At 39.8% G+C, this 24737-nt stretch overlaps 18 non-coding genes across 18 annotated transcripts; all 18 read left to right on the forward strand.

The window, feature by feature from the left end:
- Positions 1-476: 476 nt before the first annotated feature.
- TRNAV-UAC (transfer RNA valine (anticodon UAC)) lies at positions 477-549 on the forward strand. The gene has a single exon. It is a non-coding gene; the product is annotated as a tRNA-Val (tRNA).
- A 291-nt stretch (positions 550-840) lies between these two features.
- TRNAV-UAC (transfer RNA valine (anticodon UAC)) lies at positions 841-913 on the forward strand. Its single transcript has one exon. It is a non-coding gene; the product is annotated as a tRNA-Val (tRNA).
- Positions 914-1587: 674 nt separating this feature from the next.
- On the forward strand, positions 1588-1660 carry TRNAI-UAU (transfer RNA isoleucine (anticodon UAU)). Its single transcript has one exon. It is a non-coding gene; the product is annotated as a tRNA-Ile (tRNA).
- Positions 1661-2698: 1038 nt separating this feature from the next.
- Positions 2699-2771, forward strand: TRNAV-UAC (transfer RNA valine (anticodon UAC)). Its single transcript has one exon. It is a non-coding gene; the product is annotated as a tRNA-Val (tRNA).
- Positions 2772-3809: 1038 nt separating this feature from the next.
- On the forward strand, positions 3810-3882 carry TRNAV-UAC (transfer RNA valine (anticodon UAC)). The gene has a single exon. It is a non-coding gene; the product is annotated as a tRNA-Val (tRNA).
- Positions 3883-4173: 291 nt separating this feature from the next.
- Positions 4174-4246, forward strand: TRNAV-UAC (transfer RNA valine (anticodon UAC)). Its single transcript has one exon. It is a non-coding gene; the product is annotated as a tRNA-Val (tRNA).
- Positions 4247-6031: 1785 nt separating this feature from the next.
- Positions 6032-6104, forward strand: TRNAV-UAC (transfer RNA valine (anticodon UAC)). The gene has a single exon. It is a non-coding gene; the product is annotated as a tRNA-Val (tRNA).
- A 291-nt stretch (positions 6105-6395) lies between these two features.
- TRNAV-UAC (transfer RNA valine (anticodon UAC)) lies at positions 6396-6468 on the forward strand. The gene has a single exon. It is a non-coding gene; the product is annotated as a tRNA-Val (tRNA).
- Positions 6469-7142: 674 nt separating this feature from the next.
- Positions 7143-7215, forward strand: TRNAI-UAU (transfer RNA isoleucine (anticodon UAU)). Its single transcript has one exon. It is a non-coding gene; the product is annotated as a tRNA-Ile (tRNA).
- A 291-nt stretch (positions 7216-7506) lies between these two features.
- Positions 7507-7579, forward strand: TRNAV-UAC (transfer RNA valine (anticodon UAC)). Its single transcript has one exon. It is a non-coding gene; the product is annotated as a tRNA-Val (tRNA).
- Positions 7580-8253: 674 nt separating this feature from the next.
- Positions 8254-8326, forward strand: TRNAV-UAC (transfer RNA valine (anticodon UAC)). Its single transcript has one exon. It is a non-coding gene; the product is annotated as a tRNA-Val (tRNA).
- Positions 8327-10475: 2149 nt separating this feature from the next.
- On the forward strand, positions 10476-10548 carry TRNAV-UAC (transfer RNA valine (anticodon UAC)). Its single transcript has one exon. It is a non-coding gene; the product is annotated as a tRNA-Val (tRNA).
- A 291-nt stretch (positions 10549-10839) lies between these two features.
- Positions 10840-10912, forward strand: TRNAV-UAC (transfer RNA valine (anticodon UAC)). The gene has a single exon. It is a non-coding gene; the product is annotated as a tRNA-Val (tRNA).
- A 674-nt stretch (positions 10913-11586) lies between these two features.
- Positions 11587-11659, forward strand: TRNAV-UAC (transfer RNA valine (anticodon UAC)). Its single transcript has one exon. It is a non-coding gene; the product is annotated as a tRNA-Val (tRNA).
- Positions 11660-11950: 291 nt separating this feature from the next.
- On the forward strand, positions 11951-12023 carry TRNAV-UAC (transfer RNA valine (anticodon UAC)). The gene has a single exon. It is a non-coding gene; the product is annotated as a tRNA-Val (tRNA).
- A 1745-nt stretch (positions 12024-13768) lies between these two features.
- TRNAV-UAC (transfer RNA valine (anticodon UAC)) lies at positions 13769-13841 on the forward strand. The gene has a single exon. It is a non-coding gene; the product is annotated as a tRNA-Val (tRNA).
- Positions 13842-14834: 993 nt separating this feature from the next.
- On the forward strand, positions 14835-14907 carry TRNAV-UAC (transfer RNA valine (anticodon UAC)). Its single transcript has one exon. It is a non-coding gene; the product is annotated as a tRNA-Val (tRNA).
- A 2104-nt stretch (positions 14908-17011) lies between these two features.
- Positions 17012-17084, forward strand: TRNAV-UAC (transfer RNA valine (anticodon UAC)). The gene has a single exon. It is a non-coding gene; the product is annotated as a tRNA-Val (tRNA).
- Positions 17085-24737: the final 7653 nt, after the last annotated feature.

Raw genomic sequence — 24737 nt, forward strand, 5'->3', positions numbered from 1 at the left:
TTCTGAACAGGATTCTCTAGAAGAAAGTTGCATTGTCTTTTCGGAAGATCATAAAACACCTGTGTACAACAACGGTCAATTAATACACTGCTTAAGTGTTGTGTTTCAAAGTGTAGTGGTCATCACACCTGCTTTTCATTCAGTATGTCCTGAGATCTATCCTAAGTCAAATGAAAGCCAGAGTCATTAACCCTTGGTTATCCTCAATAAATTTTCTTTCGAAGCATTCTAATGTTCTGTAGATACCCATTTGAAGGAAAAAGAAATGAAATGACACATTTCAAACAATAATTTATTTGGAAGTGGTCATTACATCTGCTTTGCAAGTGGAAGCTCTTCACTTTGATCCCCACCAAAACTATGGGATTATCCTTTTGAACATGCGTTTGTTGAAGAAAATTACAATGTATGATTTTGGAATGATCAGGAGACACCCATGTACTGCAACGGTCAATGAAAAACATAGGGACAAGTTGGGTTTCATAGTGTAGTGGTCATCACATCTGCTTTACACGCAGAAGGTCCTGGGTTCAATCCCCAGTGAAACCAAGGGCTTAAGCTTTAACACTTGGTTATTTTTAAAAAACAATTGTATGTAAGCATACTCAAATTCCATGGCCACCCATTTAAACGAAAGACAATTGAAATGACATATTACAATCTATAATTCATATGGTAGTAGTCAATTTGTCTGATTTACAGTTAGATTGTCCTACTTTTTATCACTTATGAGCACATCTTTTTGAACAGGTTTCTTTAGAAGAAAATTATATTGTGTTTTGAAAGATCAGTGGACAACCGTTTTCTGCAGCTGTCATCCAATCCAACTGATCTGTGGTGGGTTTCATAGTGTAGTGGTCATCACGTCTGCTTTACACGCAGAAGGTCCTGGGTTCAATCCCCAGTGAAACCATAGTTTAATTTTTAACTTTTGGTTATCCTTATGAAATATTTTATGTAAGAATTCTCATGTTCAGTAGACACCCATTTAAAGCAAAGACAAATGAAATCACATATTTCAATCTAGAATTCATATGGTGGTGGTCATTTAGTCTGATTTACAAGTGAAATGTTCAAGTTTTCATCCCCACTAAAAACCATGGTCATATCCTTCTGAACAGGATTCTCTAGAAGAAAGTTGCATTGTCTTTTCGGAAGATCATAAAACACCTGTGTACAACAACGGTCAATTAAAACACTGCTTAAGTGTTGTGTTTCAAAGTGTAGTGGTCATCACACCTGCTTTTCATTCAGTGTGTCCTGAGATCTATCCTAAGTCAAATGAAAGCCAGAGTCATTAACCCTTGGTTATCCTCAATAAATTTTCTTTCGAAGCATTCTAATGTTCTGTAGATACCCATTTGAAGGAAAAAGAAATGAAATGACACATTTCAAACAATAATTTATTTGGAAGTGGTCATTACATCTGCTTTGCAAGTGGAAGCTCTTCACTTTGATCCCCACCAAAACTATGGGATTATCCTTTTGAACATGCGTTTGTTGAAGAAAATTACAATGTATGATTTTGGAATGATCAGGATACACCCATGTACTGCAACGGTCAATGAAAAACCTAGGGACAAGTTGGGTTTCATAGTGTAGTGGTCATCACATCTGCTTTATACGCAGAAGGTCCTGGGTTCAATCCCCAGTGAAACCAAGGGCTTAAGCTTTAACCATTGGTTATTTTTAAAAAACAATTGTATGTAAGCATACTCAAATTCCATGGCCACCCATTTAAACGAAAGACAATTGAAATGACATATTACAATCTATAATTCATATGGTAGTAGTCAATTTGTCTGATTTACAGTTAGATTGTCCTACTTTTTATCACTTATGAGCACATCTTTTTGAACAGGTTTCTTTAGAAGAAAATTATATTGTGTTTTGAAAGATCAGTGGACAACCGTTTTCTGCAGCTGTCATCCAATCCAACTGATCTGTGGTGGGTTTCACAGTGTAGTGGTCATCACGTCTGCTTTACACGCAGAAGGTCCTGGGTTCAATTCCCAGTGAAACCATAGTTTAATTTTTAACTTTTGGTTATCCTTATGAAATATTTTATGTAAGAATTCTCATGTTCAGTAGACACCCATTTAAAGCAAAGACAAATGAAATCACATATTTCAATCTAGAATTCATATGGTGGTGGTCATTTAGTCTGATTTACAAGTGAAATGTTCAAGTTTTCATCCCCACTAAAAACCATGGTCATATCCTTCTGAACAGGATTCTCTAGAAGAAAGTTGCATTGTCTTTTTGGAAGATCATAAAACACCTGTGTACAACAACGGTCAATTAAAACACTGCTTAAGTGTTGTGTTTCAAAGTGTAGTGGTCATCACACCTGCTTTTCATTCAGTAGGTCCTGAGATCTATCCTAAGTCAAATGAAAGCCAGAGTCATTAACCCTTGGTTATCCTCAATAAATTTTCTTTCGAAGCATTCTAATGTTCTGTAGATACCCATTTGAAGGAAAAAGAAATGAAATGACACATTTCAAACAATAATTTATTTGGAAGTGGTCATTACATCTGCTTTGCAAGTGGAAGCTCTTCACTTTGATCCCCACCAAAACTATGGGATTATCCTTTTGAACATGCGTCTGTTGAAGAAAATTACAATGTATGATTTTGGAATGATCAGGAGACAGCCATGTACTGCAACGGTCAATGAAAAACATAGGGACAAGTTGGGTTTCATAGTGTAGTGGTCATCACATCTGCTTTACACGCAGAAGGTTCTGGGTTCAATCCCCAGTGAAACCAAGGGCTTAAGCTTTAACCATTGGTTATTTTTAAAAAACAAATGTATGTAAGCATACTCAAATTCCATGGCCACCCATTTAAACGAAAGACAATTGAAATGACATATTACAATCTATAATTCATATGGTAGTAGTCAATTTGTCTGATTTACAGTTAGATTGTCCTACTTTTTATCACTTATGAGCACATCTTTTTGAACAGGTTTCTTTAGAAGAAAATTATATTGTGTTTTGAAAGATCAGTGGACAACCGTTTTCTGCAGCTGTCATCCAAACCAACTGACCTGTGGTGGGTTTCACAGTGTAGTGGTCATCACGTCTGCTTTACACGCAGAAGGTCCTGGGTTCAATCCCCAGTGAAACCATAGTTTAATTTTTAACTTTTGGTTATCCTTATGAAATATTTTATGTAAGAATTCTCATGTTCAGTAGACACCCATTTAAAGCAAAGACAAATGAAATCACATATTTCAATCTAGAATTCATATGGTGGTGGTCATTTAGTCTGATTTACAAGTGAAATGTTCAAGTTTTCATCCCCACTAAAAACCATGGTCATATCCTTCTGAACAGGATTCTCTAGAAGAAAGTTGCATTGTCTTTTCGGAAGATCATAAAACACCTGTGTACAACAACGGTCAATTAAAACACTGCTTAAGTGTTGTGTTTCAAAGTGTAGTGGTCATCACACCTGCTTTTCATTCAGTATGTCCTGAGATCTATCCTAAGTCAAATGAAAGCCAGAGTCATTAACCCTTGGTTATCCTCAATAAATTTTCTTTCGAAGCATTCTAATGTTCTGTAGATACCCATTTGAAGGAAAAAGAAATGAAATGACACATTTCAAACAATAATTTATTTGGAAGTGGTCATTACATCTGCTTTGCAAGTGGAAGCTCTTCACTTTCATCCCCACCAAAACTATGGGATTATCCTTTTGAACATGCGTCTGTTGAAGAAAATTACAATGTATGATTTTGGAATGATCAGGAGACACCCATGTACTGCAACGGTCAATGAAAACCATAGGGACAAGTAGGGTTTCATAGTGTAGTGGTCATCACATCTGCTTTACACGCAGAAGGTCCTGGGTTCAATCCCCAGTGAAACCAAGGGCTTAAGCTTTAACCATTGGTTATTTTTAAAAAACAATTGTATGTAAGCATACTCAAATTCCATGGCCACCCATTTAAACGAAAGACAATTGAAATGACATATTACAATCTATAATTCATATGGTAGTAGTCAATTTGTCTGATTTACAGTTAGATTGTCCTACTTTTTATCACTTATGAGCACATCTTTTTGAACAGGTTTCTTTAGAAGAAAATTATATTGTGTTTTGAAAGATCAGTGGACAACCGTTTTCTGCAGCTGTCATCCAATCCAACTGATCTGTGGTGGGTTTCATAGTGTAGTGGTCATCACGTCTGCTTTACACGCAGAAGGTCCTGGGTTCAATCCCCAGTGAAACCATAGTTTAATTTTTAACTTTATGTTATCCTTATGAAATATTTTATGTAAGAATTCTCATATTCAGTAGACACCCATTTAAAGCAAAGACAAATGAAATCACATATTTCAATCTAGAATTCATATGGTGGTGGTCATTTAGTCTGATTTACAAGTGAAATGTTCAAGTTTTCATCCCCACTAAAAACCATGGTCATATCCTTCTGAACAGGATTCTCTAGAAGAAAGTTGCATTGTCTTTTCGGAAGATCATAAAACACCTGTGTACAACAACGGTCAATTAAAACACTGCTTAAGTGTTGTGTTTCAAAGTGTAGTGGTCATCACACCTGCTTTTCATTCAGTATGTCCTGAGATCTATCCTAAGTCAAATGAAAGCCAGAGTCATTAACCCTTGGTTATCCTCAATAAATTTTCTTTCGAAGCATTCTAATGTTCTGTAGATACCCATTTGAAGGAAAAAGAAATGAAATGACACATTTCAAACAATAATTTATTTGGAAGTGGTCATTACATCTGCTTTGCAAGTGGAAGCTCTTCACTTTGATCCCCACCAAAACTATGGGATTATCCTTTTTAACATGCGTCTGTTGAAGAAAATTACAATGTATGATTTTGGAATGATCAGGAGACACCCATGTACTGCAACGGTCAATGAAAAACATAGGGACAAGTTGGATTTCATAGTGTATTGGTCATCACATCTGCTTTACACGCAGAAGGTCCTGGGTTCAATCCCCAGTGAAACCAAGGGCTTAATCTTTAACCATTGGTTATTTTTGAAAAACAATTATATGTAAGCATACTCAAATTCCATGGCCACCCATTTAAACGAAAGACAATTGAAATGACATATTACAATCTGTAATTCATATGGTAGCAGTCAATTTGTCTGATTTACAGTTAGATTGTCCTACTTTTTATCACTTATGAGCACATCTTTTTGAACAGGTTTCTTTAGAAGAAAATTATATTGTGTTTTGAAAGATCAGTGGACAACCGTTTTCTGCAGCTGTCATCCAAACCAACTGACCTGTGGTGGGTTTCATAGTGTAGTGGTCATCACGTCTGCTTTACACACAGAAGGTCCTGGGTTCAATCCCCAGTGAAGCCATAGTTTAATTTTTAACTTTTGGTTATCCTTTTGAAATATTTTATGTAAGAATTCTCATGTTCAGTAGACACCCATTTAAAGCAAAGACAAATGAAATCACATATTTCAATCTAGAATTCATATGGTGGTGGTCATTTAGTCTTATTTACAAGTGAAATGTTCAAGTTTTCATCCCCACTAAAAACCATGGTCATATCCTTCTGAACAGGATTCTCTAGAAGAAAGTTGCATTGTCTTTTCGGAAGATCATAAAACACCTGTGTACAACAACGGTCAATTAATACACTGCTTAAGTGTTGTGTTTCAAAGTGTTGTGGTCATCACACCTGCTTTTCATTCAGTATGTCCTGAGATCTATCCTAAGTCAAATGAAAGCCAGAGTCATTAACCCTTGGTTATCCTCAATAAATTTTCTTTCGAAGCATTCTTATGTTCTGTAGATACCCATTTGAAGGAAAAAGAAATGAAATGACACATTTCAAACAATAATTTATTTGGAAGTGGTCATTACATCTGCTTTGCAAGTGGAAGCTCTTCACTTTGATCCCCACCAAAACTATGGGATTATCCTTTTGAACATGCGTTTGTTGAAGAAAATTACAATGTATGATTTTGGAATGATCAGGAGACACCCATGTACTGCAACGGTCAATGAAAAACATAGGGACAAGTTGGGTTTCATAGTGTAGTGGTCATCACATCTGCTTTACACGCAGAAGGTCCTGGGTTCAATCCCCAGTGAAACCAAGGGCTTAAGCTTTAACACTTGGTTATTTTTAAAAAACAATTGTATGTAAGCATACTCAAATTCCATGGCCACCCATTTAAACGAAAGACAATTGAAATGACATATTACAATCTATAATTCATATGGTAGTAGTCAATTTGTCTGATTTACAGTTAGATTGTCCTACTTTTTATCACTTATGAGCACATCTTTTTGAACAGGTTTCTTTAGAAGAAAATTATATTGTGTTTTGAAAGATCAGTGGACAACCGTTTTCTGCAGCTGTCATCCAATCCAACTGATCTGTGGTGGGTTTCATAGTGTAGTGGTCATCACGTCTGCTTTACACGCAGAAGGTCCTGGGTTCAATCCCCAGTGAAACCATAGTTTAATTTTTAACTTTTGGTTATCCTTATGAAATATTTTATGTAAGAATTCTCATGTTCAGTAGACACCCATTTAAAGCAAAGACAAATGAAATCACATATTTCAATCTAGAATTCATATGGTGGTGGTCATTTAGTCTGATTTACAAGTGAAATGTTCAAGTTTTCATCCCCACTAAAAACCATGGTCATATCCTTCTGAACAGGATTCTCTAGAAGAAAGTTGCATTGTCTTTTCGGAAGATCATAAAACACCTGTGTACAACAACGGTCAATTAAAACACTGCTTAAGTGTTGTGTTTCAAAGTGTAGTGGTCATCACACCTGCTTTTCATTCAGTGTGTCCTGAGATCTATCCTAAGTCAAATGAAAGCCAGAGTCATTAACCCTTGGTTATCCTCAATAAATTTTCTTTCGAAGCATTCTAATGTTCTGTAGATACCCATTTGAAGGAAAAAGAAATGAAATGACACATTTCAAACAATAATTTATTTGGAAGTGGTCATTACATCTGCTTTGCAAGTGGAAGCTCTTCACTTTGATCCCCACCAAAACTATGGGATTATCCTTTTGAACATGCGTTTGTTGAAGAAAATTACAATGTATGATTTTGGAATGATCAGGATACACCCATGTACTGCAACGGTCAATGAAAAACCTAGGGACAAGTTGGGTTTCATAGTGTAGTGGTCATCACATCTGCTTTATACGCAGAAGGTCCTGGGTTCAATCCCCAGTGAAACCAAGGGCTTAAGCTTTAACCATTGGTTATTTTTAAAAAACAATTGTATGTAAGCATACTCAAATTCCATGGCCACCCATTTAAACGAAAGACAATTGAAATGACATATTACAATCTATAATTCATATGGTAGTAGTCAATTTGTCTGATTTACAGTTAGATTGTCCTACTTTTTATCACTTATGAGCACATCTTTTTGAACAGGTTTCTTTAGAAGAAAATTATATTGTGTTTTGAAAGATCAGTGGACAACCGTTTTCTGCAGCTGTCATCCAATCCAACTGATCTGTGGTGGGTTTCATAGTGTAGTGGTCATCACGTCTGCTTTACACGCAGAAGGTCCTGGGTTCAATTCCCAGTGAAACCATAGTTTAATTTTTAACTTTTGGTTATCCTTATGAAATATTTTATGTAAGAATTCTCATGTTCAGTAGACACCCATTTAAAGCAAAGACAAATGAAATCACATATTTCAATCTAGAATTCATATGGTGGTGGTCATTTAGTCTGATTTACAAGTGAAATGTTCAAGTTTTCATCCCCACTAAAAACCATGGTCATATCCTTCTGAACAGGATTCTCTAGAAGAAAGTTGCATTGTCTTTTTGGAAGATCATAAAACACCTGTGTACAACAACGGTCAATTAAAACACTGCTTAAGTGTTGTGTTTCAAAGTGTAGTGGTCATCACACCTGCTTTTCATTCAGTAGGTCCTGAGATCTATCCTAAGTCAAATGAAAGCCAGAGTCATTAACCCTTGGTTATCCTCAATAAATTTTCTTTCGAAGCATTCTAATGTTCTGTAGATACCCATTTGAAGGAAAAAGAAATGAAATGACACATTTCAAACAATAATTTATTTGGAAGTGGTCATTACATCTGCTTTGCAAGTGGAAGCTCTTCACTTTGATCCCCACCAAAACTATGGGATTATCCTTTTGAACATGCGTCTGTTGAAGAAAATTACAATGTATGATTTTGGAATGATCAGGAGACAGCCATGTACTGCAACGGTCAATGAAAAACATAGGGACAAGTTGGGTTTCATAGTGTAGTGGTCATCACATCTGCTTTACACGCAGAAGGTTCTGGGTTCAATCCCCAGTGAAACCAAGGGCTTAAGCTTTAACCATTGGTTATTTTTAAAAAACAAATGTATGTAAGCATACTCAAATTCCATGGCCACCCATTTAAACGAAAGACAATTGAAATGACATATTACAATCTATAATTCATATGGTAGTAGTCAATTTGTCTGATTTACAGTTAGATTGTCCTACTTTTTATCACTTATGAGCACATCTTTTTGAACAGGTTTCTTTAGAAGAAAATTATATTGTGTTTTGAAAGATCAGTGGACAACCGTTTTCTGCAGCTGTCATCCAAACCAACTGACCTGTGGTGGGTTTCACAGTGTAGTGGTCATCACGTCTGCTTTACACGCAGAAGGTCCTGGGTTCAATCCCCAGTGAAACCATAGTTTAATTTTTAACTTTTGGTTATCCTTATGAAATATTTTATGTAAGAATTCTCATGTTCAGTAGACACCCATTTAAAGCAAAGACAAATGAAATCACATATTTCAATCTAGAATTCATATGGTGGTGGTCATTTAGTCTGATTTACAAGTGAAATGTTCAAGTTTTCATCCCCACTAAAAACCATGGTCATATCCTTCTGAACAGGATTCTCTAGAAGAAAGTTGCATTGTCTTTTCGGAAGATCATAAAACACCTGTGTACAACAACGGTCAATTAAAACACTGCTTAAGTGTTGTGTTTCAAAGTGTAGTGGTCATCACACCTGCTTTTCATTCAGTATGTCCTGAGATCTATCCTAAGTCAAATGAAAGCCAGAGTCATTAACCCTTGGTTATCCTCAATAAATTTTCTTTCGAAGCATTCTAATGTTCTGTAGATACCCATTTGAAGGAAAAAGAAATGAAATGACACATTTCAAACAATAATTTATTTGGAAGTGGTCATTACATCTGCTTTGCAAGTGGAAGCTCTTCACTTTCATCCCCACCAAAACTATGGGATTATCCTTTTGAACATGCGTCTGTTGAAGAAAATTACAATGTATGATTTTGGAATGATCAGGAGACACCCATGTACTGCAACGGTCAATGAAAAACATAGGGACAAGTTGGATTTCATAGTGTAATGGTCATCACATCTGCTTTACACGCAGAAGGTCCTGGGTTCAATCCCCAGTGAAAACAAGGGCTTAATCTTTAACCATTGGTTATTTTTGAAAAACAATTATATGTAAGCATACTCAAATTCCATGGCCACCCACTTAAACGAAAGACAATTGAAATGACATATTACAATCTGTAATTCATATGGTAGCAGTCAATTTGTCTGATTTACAGTTAGATTGTCCTACTTTTTATCACTTATGAGCACATCTTTTTGAACAGGTTTCTTTAGAAGAAAATTATATTGTGTTTTGAAAGATCAGTGGACAACCGTTTTCTGCAGCTGTCATCCAAACCAACTGACCTGTGGTGGGTTTCATAGTGTAGTGGTCATCACGTCTGCTTTACACACAGAAGGTCCTGGGTTCAATCCCCAGTGAAGCCATAGTTTAATTTTTAACTTTTGGTTATCCTTATGAAATATTTTATGTAAGAATTCTCATGTTCAGTAGACACCCATTTAAAGCAAAGACAAATGAAATCACATATTTCAATCTAGAATTCATATGGTGGTGGTCATTTAGTCTTATTTACAAGTGAAATGTTCAAGTTTTCATCCCCACTAAAAACCATGGTCATATCCTTCTGAACAGGATTCTCTAGAAGAAAGTTGCATTGTCTTTTCGGAAGATCATAAAACACCTGTGTACAACAACGGTCAATTAATACACTGCTTAAGTGTTGTGTTTCAAAGTGTAGTGGTCATCACACCTGCTTTTCATTCAGTATGTCCTGAGATCTATCCTAAGTCAAATGAAAGCCAGAGTCATTAACCCTTGGTTATCCTCAATAAATTTTCTTTCGAAGCATTCTAATGTTCTGTAGATACCCATTTGAAGGAAAAAGAAATGAAATGACACATTTCAAACAATAATTTATTTGGAAGTGGTCATTACATCTGCTTTGCAAGTGGAAGCTCTTCACTTTGATCCCCACCAAAACTATGGGATTATCCTTTTGAACATGCGTTTGTTGAAGAAAATTACAATGTATGATTTTGGAATGATGAGGAGACACCCATGTACTGCAACGGTCAATGAAAAACATAGGGACAAGTTGGGTTTCATAGTGTAGTGGTCATCACATCTGCTTTACACGCAGAAGGTCCTGGGTTCAATCCCCAGTGAAACCAAGGGCTTAAGCTTTAACACTTGGTTATTTTTAAAAAACAATTGTATGTAAGCATACTCAAATTCCATGGCCACCCATTTAAACGAAAGACAATTGAAATGACATATTACAATCTATAATTCATATGGTAGTAGTCAATTTGTCTGATTTACAGTTAGATTGTCCTACTTTTTATCACTTATGAGCACATCTTTTTGAACAGGTTTCTTTAGAAGAAAATTATATTGTGTTTTGAAAGATCAGTGGACAACCGTTTTCTGCAGCTGTCATCCAATCCAACTGATCTGTGGTGGGTTTCATAGTGTAGTGGTCATCACGTCTGCTTTACACGCAGAAGGTCCTGGGTTCAATCCCCAGTGAAACCATAGTTTAATTTTTAACTTTTGGTTATCCTTATGAAATATTTTATGTAAGAATTCTCATGTTCAGTAGACACCCATTTAAAGCAAAGACAAATGAAATCACATATTTCAATCTAGAATTCATATGGTGGTGGTCATTTAGTCTGATTTACAAGTGAAATGTTCAAGTTTTCATCCCCACTAAAAACCATGGTCATATCCTTCTGAACAGGATTCTCTAGAAGAAAGTTGCATTGTCTTTTCGGAAGATCATAAAACACCTGTGTACAACAACGGTCAATTAAAACACTGCTTAAGTGTTGTGTTTCAAAGTGTAGTGGTCATCACACCTGCTTTTCATTCAGTGTGTCCTGAGATCTATCCTAAGTCAAATGAAAGCCAGAGTCATTAACCCTTGGTTATCCTCAATAAATTTTCTTTCGAAGCATTCTAATGTTCTGTAGATACCCATTTGAAGGAAAAAGAAATGAAATGACACATTTCAAACAATAATTTATTTGGAAGTGGTCATTACATCTGCTTTGCAAGTGGAAGCTCTTCACTTTGATCCCCACCAAAACTATGGGATTATCCTTTTGAACATGCGTCTGTTGAAGAAAATTACAATGTATGATTTTGGAATGATCAGGAGACACCCATGTACTGCAACGGTCAATGAAAAACATAGGGACAAGTTGGGTTTCATAGTGTAGTGGTCATCACATCTGCTTTACACGCAGAAGGTCCTGGGTTCAATCCCCAGTGAAACCAAGGGCTTAATCTTTAACCATTGGTTATTTTTGAAAAACAATTATATGTAAGCATACTCAAATTCCATGGCCACCCATTTAAACGAAAGACAATTGAAATGACATATTACAATCTGTAATTCATATGGTAGCAGTCAATTTGTCTGATTTACAGTTAGATTGTCCTACTTTTTATCACTTATGAGCACATCTTTTTGAACAGGTTTCTTTAGAAGAAAATTATATTGTGTTTTGAAAGATCAGTGGACAACCGTTTTCTGCAGCTGTCATCCAATCCAACTGATCTGTGGTGGGTTTCATAGTGTAGTGGTCATCACGTCTGCTTTACACGCAGAAGGTCCTGGGTTCAATCCCCAGTGAAACCATAGTTTAATTTTTAACTTTATGTTATCCTTATGAAATATTTTATGTAAGAATTCTCATGTTCAGTAGACACCCATTTAAAGCAAAGACAAATGAAATCACATATTTCAATCTAGAATTCATATGGTGGTGGTCATTTAGTCTGATTTACAAGTGAAATGTTCAAGTTTTCATCCCCACTAAAAACCATGGTCATATCCTTCTGAACAGGATTCTCTAGAAGAAAGTTGCATTGTCTTTTCGGAAGATCATAAAACACCTGTGTACAACAACGGTCAATTAAAACACTGCTTAAGTGTTGTGTTTCAAAGTGTAGTGGTCATCACACCTGCTTTTCATTCAGTATGTCCTGAGATCTATCCTAAGTCAAATGAAAGCCAGAGTCATTAACCCTTGGTTATCCTCAATAAATTTTCTTTCGAAGCATTCTAATGTTCTGTAGATACCCATTTGAAGGAAAAAGAAATGAAATGACACATTTCAAACAATAATTTATTTGGAAGTGGTCATTACATCTGCTATGGGATTATCCTTTTGAACATGCGTCTGTTGAAGAAAATTACAATGTATGATTTTGAAATGATCAGGAGACACCCATGTACTGCAACGGTCAATGAAAAACATAGGGACAAGTTGGATTTCATAGTGTATTGGTCATCACATCTGCTTTACACGCAGAAGGTCCTGGGTTCAATCCCCAGTGAAACCAAGGGCTTAATCTTTAACCATTGGTTATTTTTGAAAAACAATTATATGTAAGCATACTCAAATTCCATGGCCACCCATTTAAACGAAAGACAATTGAAATGACATATTACAATCTGTAATTCATATGGTAGCAGTCAATTTGTCTGATTTACAGTTAGATTGTCCTACTTTTTATCACTTATGAGCACATCTTTTTGAACAGGTTTCTTTAGAAGAAAATTATATTGTGTTTTGAAAGATCAGTGGACAACCGTTTTCTGCAGCTGTCATCCAAACCAACTGACCTGTGGTGGGTTTCATAGTGTAGTGGTCATCACGTCTGCTTTACACACAGAAGGTCCTGGGTTCAATCCCCAGTGAAGCCATAGTTTAATTTTTAACTTTTGGTTATCCTTATGAAATATTTTATGTAAGAATTCTCATGTTCAGTAGACACCCATTTAAAGCAAAGACAAATGAAATCACATATTTCAATCTAGAATTCATATGGTGGTGGTCATTTAGTCTGATTTACAAGTGAAATGTTCAAGTTTTCATCCCCACTAAAAACCATGGTCATATCCTTCTGAACAGGATTCTCTAGAAGAAAGTTGCATTGTCTTTTCGGAAGATCATAAAACACCTGTGTACAACAACGGTCAATTAAAACACTGCTTAAGTGTTGTGTTTCAAAGTGTAGTGGTCATCACACCTGCTTTTCATTCAGTATGTCCTGAGATCTATCCTAAGTCAAATGAAAGCCAGAGTCATTAACCCTTGGTTATCCTCAATAAATTTTCTTTCGAAGCATTCTAATGTTCTGTAGATACCCATTTGAAGGAAAAAGAAATGAAATGACACATTTCAAACAATAATTTATTTGGAAGTGGTCATTACATCTGCTTTGCAAGTGGAAGCTCTTCACTTTGATCCCCACCAAAACTATGGGATTATCCTTTTGAACATGCGTTTGTTGAAGAAAATTACAATGTTTGATTTTGGAATGATCAGGAGACACCCATGTACTGCAACGGTCAATGAAAAACATAGGGACAAGTTGGGTTTCATAGTGTAGTGGTCATCACATCTGCTTTACACGCAGAAGGTCCTGGGTTCAATCCCCAGTGAAACCAAGGGCTTAAGCTTTAACCCTTGGTTATTTTTAAAAAACAATTGTATGTAAGCATACTCAAATTCCATGGCCACCCATTTAAACGAAAGACAATTGAAATGACATATTACAATCTGTAATTCATATGGTAGCAGTCAATTTGTCTGATTTACAGTTAGATTGTCCTACTTTTTATCACTTATGAGCACATCTTTTTGAACAGGATTCTTTAGAAGAAAATTATGTTGTGTTTTGAAAGATCAGTGGACAACCATTTTCTGCAGCTGTCATCCAAACCAACTGACCTGTGGTGGGTTTCATAGTGTAGTGGTCATCACGTCTGCTTTACACACAGAAGGTCCTGGGTTCAATCCTTAGTGAAACCATAGTTTAATTTTTAACTTTTGGTTATCCTTATGAAATATTTTATGTAAGAATTCTTATGTTTAGTAGACACCCATTTAAAGCAAAGACAAATGAAATCACATATTTCAATCTAGAATTCATATGGTGGTGGTCATTTAGTCTGATATACAAGTGAAATGTTCAAGTTTTCATCCCCACTTAAAACCATGGTCATATCCTTCTGAACAGGATTCTCTAGAAGAAAGTTGCATTGTCTTTTCGGAAGATCATAAAACACCTGTGTACAACAACGGTCAATTAAAACACTGCTTAAGTGTTGTGTTTCAAAGTGTAGTGGTCATCACACCTGCTTTTCATTCAGTATGTCCTGAGATCTATCCTAAGTCAAATGAAAGCCAGAGTCATTAACCCTTGGTTATCCTCAATAAATTTTCTTTCGAAGCATTCTAATGTTCTGTAGATACCCATTTGTAGGAAAATGAAATGACACATTTCAAACAATAATTTATTTGGAAGTGGTCATTACATCTGCTATGGGATTATCCTTTTGAACATGCGTCTGTTGAAGAAAATTACAATGTATGATTTTGGAATGATCAGGAGACACCCATGTACTGCAACGGTCAATGAAAAACATAGGGACAAGTTGGGTTTCATAGTGTAGTGGTCATCACATCTGCTTTACACGCAGAAGGTCCTGGGTTCAATCCCCAGTGAAACCAAGGGCTTAATCTTTAACCATTGGTTATTTTTGAAAAACAATTATATGTAAGCATACTCAAATTCCATGGCCACCCATTTAAACGAAAGACAATTGAAATGACATATTACAATCTGTAATTCATATGGTAGCAGTCAATTTGTCTGATTTACAGTTAGATTGTCCTACTTTTTATCACTTATGAGCACATCTTTTTGAACAGGTTTCTTTAGAAGAAAATTATATTGTGTTTTGAAAGATCAGTGGACAACCATTTTCTTCAGCTGTCATCCAAACCAACTGACCTGTGGTGGGTTTCATAGTGTAGTGGTCATCACGTCTGCTTTACACACAGAAGGTCCTGGGTTCAATCCCCAGTGAAACCATAGTTTAATTTTTAACTTTTCGTTATCCTTATGAAATATTTTATGTAAGAATTCTCATGTTCAGTAGACACCCATTTAAAGCAAAGACAAATGAAATCACATATTTCAATCTAGAATTCATATGGTGGTGGTCATTTAGTCTGATTTACAAGTGAAATGTTCAAGTTTTCATCCCCACTAAAAACCATGGTCATATCCTTCTGAACAGGATTCTCTAGAAGAAAGTTGCATTGTCTTTTCGGAAGATCATAAAACACCTGTGTACAACAACGGTCAATTAAAACACTGCTTAAGTGTTGTGTTTCAAAGTGTAGTGGTCATCACACCTGCTTTTCATTCAGTATGTCCTGAGATCTATCCTAAGTCAAATGAAAGCCAGAGTCATTAACCCTTGGTTATCCTCAATAAATTTTCTTTCGAAGCATTCTAATGTTCTGTAGATACCCATTTGAAGGAAAAAGAAATGAAATGACACATTTCAAACAATAATTTATTTGGAAGTGGTCATTACATCTGCTTTGCAAGTGGAAGCTCTTCACTTTGATCCCCACCAAAACTATGGGATTATCCTTTTGAACATGCGTTTGTTGAAGAAAATTACAATGTTTGATTTTGGAATGATCAGGAGACACCCATGTACTGCAACGGTCAATGAAAAACATAGGGACAAGTTGGGTTTCATAGTGTAGTGGTCATCACATCTGCTTTACACGCAGAAGGTCTTGGGTTCAATCCCCAGTGAAACCAAGGGCTTAAGCTTTAACCCTTGGTTATTTTTAAAAAACAATTGTATGTAAGCATACTCAAATTCCATGGCCACCCATTTAAACGAAAGACAATTGAAATGACATATTACAATCTGTAATTCATATGGTAGCAGTCAATTTGTCTGATTTACAGTTAGATTGTCCTACTTTTTATCACTTATGAGCACATCTTTTTGAACAGGATTCTTTAGAAGAAAATTATGTTGTGTTTTGAAAGATCAGTGGACAACCATTTTCTGCAGCTGTCATCCAAACCAACTGACCTGTGGTGGGTTTCATAGTGTAGTGGTCATCACGTCTGCTTTACACACAGAAGGTCCTGGGTTCAATCCTTAGTGAAACCATAGTTTAATTTTTAACTTTTGGTTATCCTTATGAAATATTTTATGTAAGAATTCTCATGTTTAGTAGACACCCATTTAAAGCAAAGACAAATGAAATCACATATTTCAATCTAGAATTCATATGGTGGTGGTCATTTAGTCTGATATACAAGTGAAATGTTCAAGTTTTCATCCCCACTTAAAACCATGGTCATATCCTTCTGAACAGGATTCTCTAGAAGAAAGTTGCATTGTCTTTTCGGAAGATCATAAAACACCTGTGTACAACAACGGTCAATTAAAACACTGCTTAAGTGTTGTGTTTCAAAGTGTAGTGGTCATCACACCTGCTTTTCATTCAGTATGTCCTGAGATCTATCCTAAGTCAAATGAAAGCCAGAGTCATTAACCCTTGGTTATCCTCAATAAATTTTCTTTCGAAGCATTCTAATGTTCTGTAGATACCCATTTGTAGGAAAATGAAATGACACATTTCAAACAATAATTTATTTGGAAGTGGTCATTACATCTGCTATGGGATTATCCTTTTGAACATGCGTCTGTTGAAGAAAATTACAATGTATGATTTTGGAATGATCAGGAGACACCCATGTACTGCAACGGTCAATGAAAAACATAGGGACAAGTTGGGTTTCATAGTGTAGTGGTCATCACATCTGCTTTACACGCAGAAGGTCCTGGGTTCAATCCCCAGTGAAACCAAGGGCTTAATCTTTAACCATTGGTTATTTTTGAAAAACAATTATATGTAAGCATACTCAAATTCCATGGCCACCCATTTAAACGAAAGACAATTGAAATGACATATTACAATCTGTAATTCATATGGTAGCAGTCAATTTGTCTGATTTACAGTTAGATTGTCCTACTTTTTATCACTTATGAGCACATCTTTTTGAACAGGTTTCTTTAGAAGAAAATTATATTGTGTTTTGAAAGATCAGTGGACAACCATTTTCTTCAGCTGTCATCCAAACCAACTGACCTGTGGTGGGTTTCATAGTGTAGTGGTCATCACGTCTGCTTTACACACAGAAGGTCCTGGGTTCAATCCCCAGTGAAACCATAGTTTAATTTTTAACTTTTCGTTATCCTTATGAAATATTTTATGTAAGAATTCTCATGTTCAGTAGACACCCATTTAAAGCAAAGACAAATGAAATCACATATTTCAATCTAGAATTCATATGGTGGTGGTCATTTAGTCTGATATACAAGTGAAATGTTCAAGTTTTCATCCCCACTAAAAACCATGGTCATATCCTTCTGAACAGGATTCTCTAGAAGAAAGTTGCATTGTCTTTTCGGAAGATCATAAAACACCTGTGTACAACAACGGTCAATTAAAACACTGCTTAAGTGTTGTGTTTCAAAGTGTAGTGGTCATCACACCTGCTTTTCATTCAGTATGTCCTGAGATCTATCCTAAGTCAAATGAAAGCCAGAGTCATTAACCCTTGGTTATCCTCAATAAATTTTCTTTCGAAGCATTCTAATGTTCTGTAGATACCCATTTGAAGGAAAAAGAAATGAAATGACACATTTCAAACAATAATTTATTTGGAAGTGGTCATTACTAGAGATGAGCGAACACTAAAATGCTCGGGTACTCGTTATTCGAGACGAACTTTTCCCGATACTCGAGTGCTCGTCTCGAATAACGAACCCCATTGAAGTCAATGGGAGACTCGAGCATTTTTCAAGGGGACCAAGGCTCTGCACAGGGAAGCTTGGCCAAACACCTGGGAACCTCAGAAAAGGATGGAAACACCACGGAAATGGACAGGAAACAGCAGGGGCAGCATGCATGGATGCCTCTGAGGCTGCCTAATCGCACCATTATGCCAAAATTATGGGCAACAGCATGGCCATGACAAAGTGACAGAATGAAGCTAGATAGCATCTAAAACATCTAATAATTGACCCTGACACTATAGGGGACGGCATGCAGAGGCAGCGGCAGCAGGCTAGAGAGTGGCATGGCGACATACCCTAATTGGACTCAGGCTTCAAACCAATGGGTGTCAGAGAGGAACCAAAGGAGGTGAGCAAGAAGCGCTCAAATAATATCGGTACATGATAAAAGTTTGCCAGTATATTTTGTGGATTACACAGCAGGGTGGCGACAAAGTTAACATGGAAGCCATGAAAACAACCCAAAATTCTGCCTGACACAGCTCGTTTGATAAGGGGACCATGTATGCTTACAGTTCATGCCAGTCGCTGCACTGGCTGCCAGTCTCCTTTCGAATACAGTTTAAAATAATAATAACCCTCATCCATAAAGCTCTGTATAATGCTGCACCCCCCTACCTCTCCTCTCTTATCTCAGTCTATCGCCCAACCCGTGCTCTTAGATCCGCCAGTGATCTTAGATTAACCTCTACCCTAGTGCGGACCTCCCACTCGCGTCTCCAAGACTTCTCTAGAGCTGCACCAATTCTATGGAATGCTCTGCCCCGGACTATCAGACTAATACCTAACCTCCAAAGTTTCAAGCGTGCTCTTAAAACCCATTTCTTTAGGCAAGCCTATAACACTCATTAACTGCATGAAGTTTTAACTCTTCTACTACCCCGTCCTGTGTCGTCCTCCCATCTGTTATCCAGCAACCAACAGGCACCAGACTTCTCTGCAGTCCCATTCACCCTGGACCTGGTATATAAGATGACGGCTGAGTGGTTCAAGCGACAGCAATTCCATTTATTATATTTTTTTCTATTCCCTAAGAAGAATGGCTTGACCATTAAATATTCTTTTACCTCGTGTTACCCCATCATCTTCATAAACCGTAAGCTCTGGCGAGCAGGGACCTCACTCCTGTTGTTCCATACAAATGTTGTGCTCTGTTACATTACATTTGTATTTGTTTCCTATGATTTGTAAAGCGCTACAGAATATGATGACGCTATATAAATAAAGATTATTATTATTATTATTATGGAGGCAGTGAACTAGTAGTAGATTAAAGGTGCTGCAACTATGTTAGTTGGATCTTGGGATGGAGCTGGCGCTCTGCAGCCAGGCGAGCTTTCGCCAATCCAAGCCCCTGTCTCTAGGCTACTCCCCAAACAGCACTTCTAAGAACCTTTTGTATAAGATCAAGTGTAGTAGCGTTCTTATAAGTTTAGGATATGGCGGGTGAGGGGAATGTAAACAGATGCGCAAGAAGCGCTGAAATAATATCCCTAAATGGTAAAAGTTTGCAAGTATATTTTGTGGATTACACAGCAGGGTGGCGACAAAGTTAACAACTTTGATGTGGAATGCCCTGTAATAGCTCTTGGGCGGTGTGCCTTTTATCGCCTAGGCTCAGCAGTTTCAGCACCGCCTGCTGTCGCTTAGCGACGGCACTGCTGCTGTGCCTAGAGCTACCGACTGATGGCGCCATGCCCACGGATGGTAATTCGGAGGAGGAGGAGGTGGAGGAGGGGTGGGAGGAGGTATAGTAGGCCTTTGAGACCTGGACCGAGGTAGGCCCCGCAATTCTCTGCGTCGGCAGTATATGACCAGCCCCAGGGTCAGACTCGGTCCCAGCCTGCACCAAGTTAAGTGTAGTAGCGTTCTTATAAGTTTGGGATATGGCGGGTGAGGGGAATGTAAACAGATGCGCAAGAAGCGCATGATGCGCATGGAGCTGGCGCTCCGCTGCCAGGCGAGCTTTCGCCAATCCAAGCCCCTGTCTCTAGGCTACTCCCCAAACAGCACTTCTAAGAACCTTTTGTATAAGATCAAGTGTAGTAGCGTTCTTATAAGTTTAGGATATGCCGGGTGAGGGGAATGTAAACAGATGCGCAAGAAGCGCTGAAATAATATCCCTAAATGGTAAAAGTTTGCCAGTATATTTTGTGGATAACACAGCAGGGTGGCGACAAAGTTAACAACTTTGATGTGGAATCCATGAAAACAACCCAAATTTCTGCCTGACACACCTCGTTTGATAAAGGGACGATGTATGGAGGCAGCTATATGGACGACTTTTGGAGGTAGCAATGGAGACAACGTGTGGAGGCTGCTATGGAGACAATTTAATTTGGATAGTGCCTGTATGTGGCAGTCCCAAACATTTTTCAAACCAGAGGAGCAGGTAGGTGGCCCTCCAGTAAAATGGAATAGATTGAGTGCCTGTATGTGGCAGTCCCAAAAAATTTTCAAACCAGAGGAGCAGGTAGGTGGCCCTCCAGTAAAATGGAATAGATTGAGTGCCTGTATGTGGCAGTCCCAAAAATTTTTTAAAACAGAGGACCGGGTAGGTGGCCCTCCAGAAAAATGGAATAGATTGAGTGCCTGTATGTGGCAGTCCCAAAAATTTTTCAAACCAGAGGAGCAGGTAGGTGGCCCTCCAGTAAAATGGAATAGATTGAGTGCCTGTATGTGGCAGTCCCAAAAATGTTTCAAACCAGAGGAGCAGGTAGGTGGCCCTGCAGTAAAATGGAATAGATTGAGTGCCTGTATGTGGCAGTCCCAAAAATTTTTCAAACCAGAGGAGCAGGTAGGTGGCCCTCCAGTAAAATGGAATAGATTGAGTGCCTGTATGTGGCACTCACAAAAATTGTTTCAAACAGAGGACCGGGTAGGTGGCCCTCCAGAAAAATTAAATGCATGAAGTACTATAGCAAGAGCCAGTGGGCCCTGTCAAAAAATAGCCATTTTCCTCTGCTTTACTGTACAAAGAGGAGGAGAAGGAGGAAAATGAGGAGGAGGAGGAGTGGATCAATTATTCAGGTTGAGCTTCCTTCACCTGGTGGAGATTGGAAATTCTGAGAAATCCAGCCTTTATTCATTTTAATAAGCGTCAGCCTGTCAGCGCTGTCAGTCGACAGGCGTGTACGCTTATCGGTGATGATGCCACCAGCTGCACTGAAAACCCGCTCGGACAAGACGCTAGCGGCAGGGCAGGCAAGAACCTCCAAGGCGTACAACGCCAGTTCGTGCCACATGTCCAGCTTTGAAACCCAGTAGTTGTAGGGAGCTGTGTGATCATTTAGGACGATGGTATGGTCAGCTACGTACTCCCTCACCATCTTTCTGTAAAGATCAGCCCTACTCTGCCGAGACTGGGGACAGGTGACAGTGTCTTGCTGGGGTGACATAAAGCTGGCAAAAGCCTTGTAAAGCGTACCCTTGCCAGTGCTGGACAAGCTGCCTGCTCGCCTACTCTCCCTCGCTACTTGTCCCGCAGAACTACGCACTCTGCCGCTAGCGCTGTAAGAAGGGAAATACTGTTTCAGCTTGTGCACCAGGGCCTGCTGGTATTCATGCATTCTTACACTCCTTTCCTCTGCAGGGATGAGAGTGGGAAGATTTTGCTTGTACCGTGGGTCCAGGAGAGTGAACACCCAGTAATCGGTGCTGGAATAAATTCTTTGAACGCGAGGGTCACGGGATAGGCAGCCTAGCATGAAATCTGCCATATGCGCCAGAGTACCAACGCGTAAGAATTCACTCCCCTCACTGGCCTGACTGTCCATTTCCTCCTCCTCCAACTCCTCCAACTCCTCTTCTTCTGCCCATACACGCTGAACAGTGAAGGACTCAACAATGGTCCCCTCTTGTGTCTCGCCAACATTCTCCTCCTCTTCGTCCTCATCCTCCTCCACCTCCACCTCCTCCGATATGCGCTGAGAAACAGACCTGAGGGTGCTTTGGCTATCAACAAGGGAATATTCTTCCCCTGTCTCTTGTGACGAGCGCAAAGCTTCCGACTTCATGCTGACCAGAGAGTTTTTCAACAGGCCAAGCAGCGGGATGGTGAGGCTGATGATGGCGGCATCGCCACTGACCATCTGTGTTGACTCCTCAAAGTTACTCAGCACCTGACAGATATCAGACATCCTCGTCCACTCCTCATTGTAGACTTGAGGAAGCTGACTGACCTGACTACCAGTTCTGGTGGAAGTTGACATCTGGCAGTCTACAATCGCTCTGCGCTGCTGGTAAACTCTGGATAACATGGTCAGTGTTGAATTCCACCTCGTGGGCACGTCGCACAACAGTCGGTGAGCGGGCAGTTGGAGGCGGCGCTGCGCTGCCCTGAGAGTGGCAGCATCTGGGCTGGACTTCCTGAAATGCGCACAGATGCGGCGCACCTTCGTGAGCAAATCAGACAGATTGGGGTATGTCTTGAGGAAACGCTGAACTATCAGATTTAACACATGGGCCAGGCATGGCACATGTGTCAGTCTGCCGAGTTGCAGAGCCGCCACCAGGTTACGGCCGTTGTCACACACAACCATTCCCGGCTTGAGGTTCAGCGGTGCCAGCCACAGATCAGTCTGCGCCGTGATGCCCTGTAATAGCTCTTGGGCGGTGTGCCTTTTGTCGCCTAGGCTCAGCAGTTTGAGCACCGCCTGCTGTCGCTTAGCGACGGCACTGCTGCTGTGCCTAGAGCTACCGACTGATGGCGCCGTGCCCACGGATGGTAGTTCGGAGGAGGAGGTGGAGGAGGGGTGGGAGGAGGAGGAGGCATAGTAGGCCTGAAACACCTGGACCGAGGTAGGCCCCGCAATCCTCGGCGTCGGCAGTATATGAGCAGCCCCAGGGTCAGACTCGGTCCCAGCCTCCACCAAGTTAACCCAATGTGCCGTCAGCGATATATAGTGGCCCTGCCCGGCAGCACTCGTCCACGTGTCCGTGGTCAGGTGGAACTTGTCAGAAACGGCGTTGGTCAGGGCACGGATGATGTTGTCTGACACGTGCTGGTGCAGGGCTGGGACGGCACATCGGGAAAAGTAGTGGCGGCTGGGGACCGAATACCGAGGGGCGGCCGCCGCCATGAGGTTGCGAAAGGCCTCGGTCTCTACTAGCCTATAGGGCAGCATCTCCAGGCTAAGCAATCTGGAGATGTGCACATTAAGGGCTTGGGCGTGCGGGTGGGTTGCACTATATTTGCGTTTCCGCTCCAGCGTCTGGGGTATGGAGAGCTGAACGCTGGTGGATGCTGTGGAGGATCGTGGAGGCGACGATGGGGTTTTTGTGGCAGGGTCCTGGGCAGGGGGCTGACTAGCAGCTGACACAGGGGAAGGAGCAGTGGTGTGCACGGCCGGAGGTGAACGGGCTTGTTGCCACTGAGTGGGGTGTTTAGCATTCATATGCCTGCGCATACTGGTGGTAGTTAAGCTAGTAGTGGTGGAACCCCTGCTGAGCCTGGTTTGGCAAATGTTGCACACCACAGTCCGTCGGTCATCCGGTGTTTCCTTAAAGAACCTCCAGACTTCTGAAGATCTAGCCCTCGCCGCAAGAGCCCTCGCCACGGGAGCTTCACTAGTTGACACATTTGGCGCTGATGCACCAGCTCTGGCCCTGCCTCTCCGTCTGGCCCCACCACTGCCTCTTCCAACCTGTTCTGGTCGAGGACTCTCCTCCGTCTCAGAAGCACTGTGTTCACCCGGCCTCTCAACCCAGCTTGGGTCTGTCACCTCATCATCCTCCGATCCCTCAGTCTGCTCCCCCCTCGGACTTCCTGCCCTGACAACAACTTCCCCACTGTCTGACAACCGTGTCTCCTCATCGTCGGACACCTCTTTACACGCTTCCACTACGTCAAGAAGGTCATCATCACCCACAGACTGTGACTGGTGGAAAACCTGGGCATCGGAAAATTGCTCAGCAGCAACCGGACAAGTGGTTTGTGACTGTGGGAAGGGTCCAGAAAACAGTTCCTCAGAGTATGCCGGTTCAAATGCCAAATTTTCCTGGGAGGGGGCAGACTGGGGGGGAGGAGGCTGAGGTGCAGGAGCTGGAGGAGTGCCGATTTCGGTGACATGGGTGGACTGCGTGGAAGACTGACTGGTGGTGGACAAATTGCTCGAAGCATTGTCAGCAATCCACGACATCACCTGTTCGCACTGTTCTGGCCTCAACAGTGCTCTACCACGAGTCCCAGTAACTTCAGACATGAACCTAGGGAGTGTAGCTCTGCGGCGTTCCCCTGCTCCCTCATCAGCAGGTGGTGTCTCACCCCGCCCAGGACCACGGCCTCTGACCCCTGCAGTAGTTGGACGCCCACGTCCCCGCCCTCGTCCTCTACCCCTAGCCCTCGGGTTAAACATTTTTAAAATGAGAGTTATAACTTTATTTTTTTTTTAACTTTTTTTTGTTTTTTTTTGTGTTTTTTGTTTTTTTTTTGTGTTTTTTGTTTTTTTTGTGTTTTTTGTTTTTTTTTGTGTTTTTTGTTTTTTTTTGAGTTTTTAAAACCAAACAATGCTATCCTATTGCTATGGCTATTTTCTAGCCAAGTATCAAAGCACACTACAATGCCAGATGAGATGACACTGAGTTAGTGCCTAATTGAAATCCAACCCCTACTAAATTTTCCCACTTCGGTCTTTGCTATGGATATGTGCGTCACTAAGC

The sequence above is a fragment of the Engystomops pustulosus genome, chromosome 7, assembly GCF_040894005.1.
Source record: "Engystomops pustulosus chromosome 7, aEngPut4.maternal, whole genome shotgun sequence".
Taxonomy (NCBI): domain Eukaryota; kingdom Metazoa; phylum Chordata; class Amphibia; order Anura; family Leptodactylidae; genus Engystomops; species Engystomops pustulosus.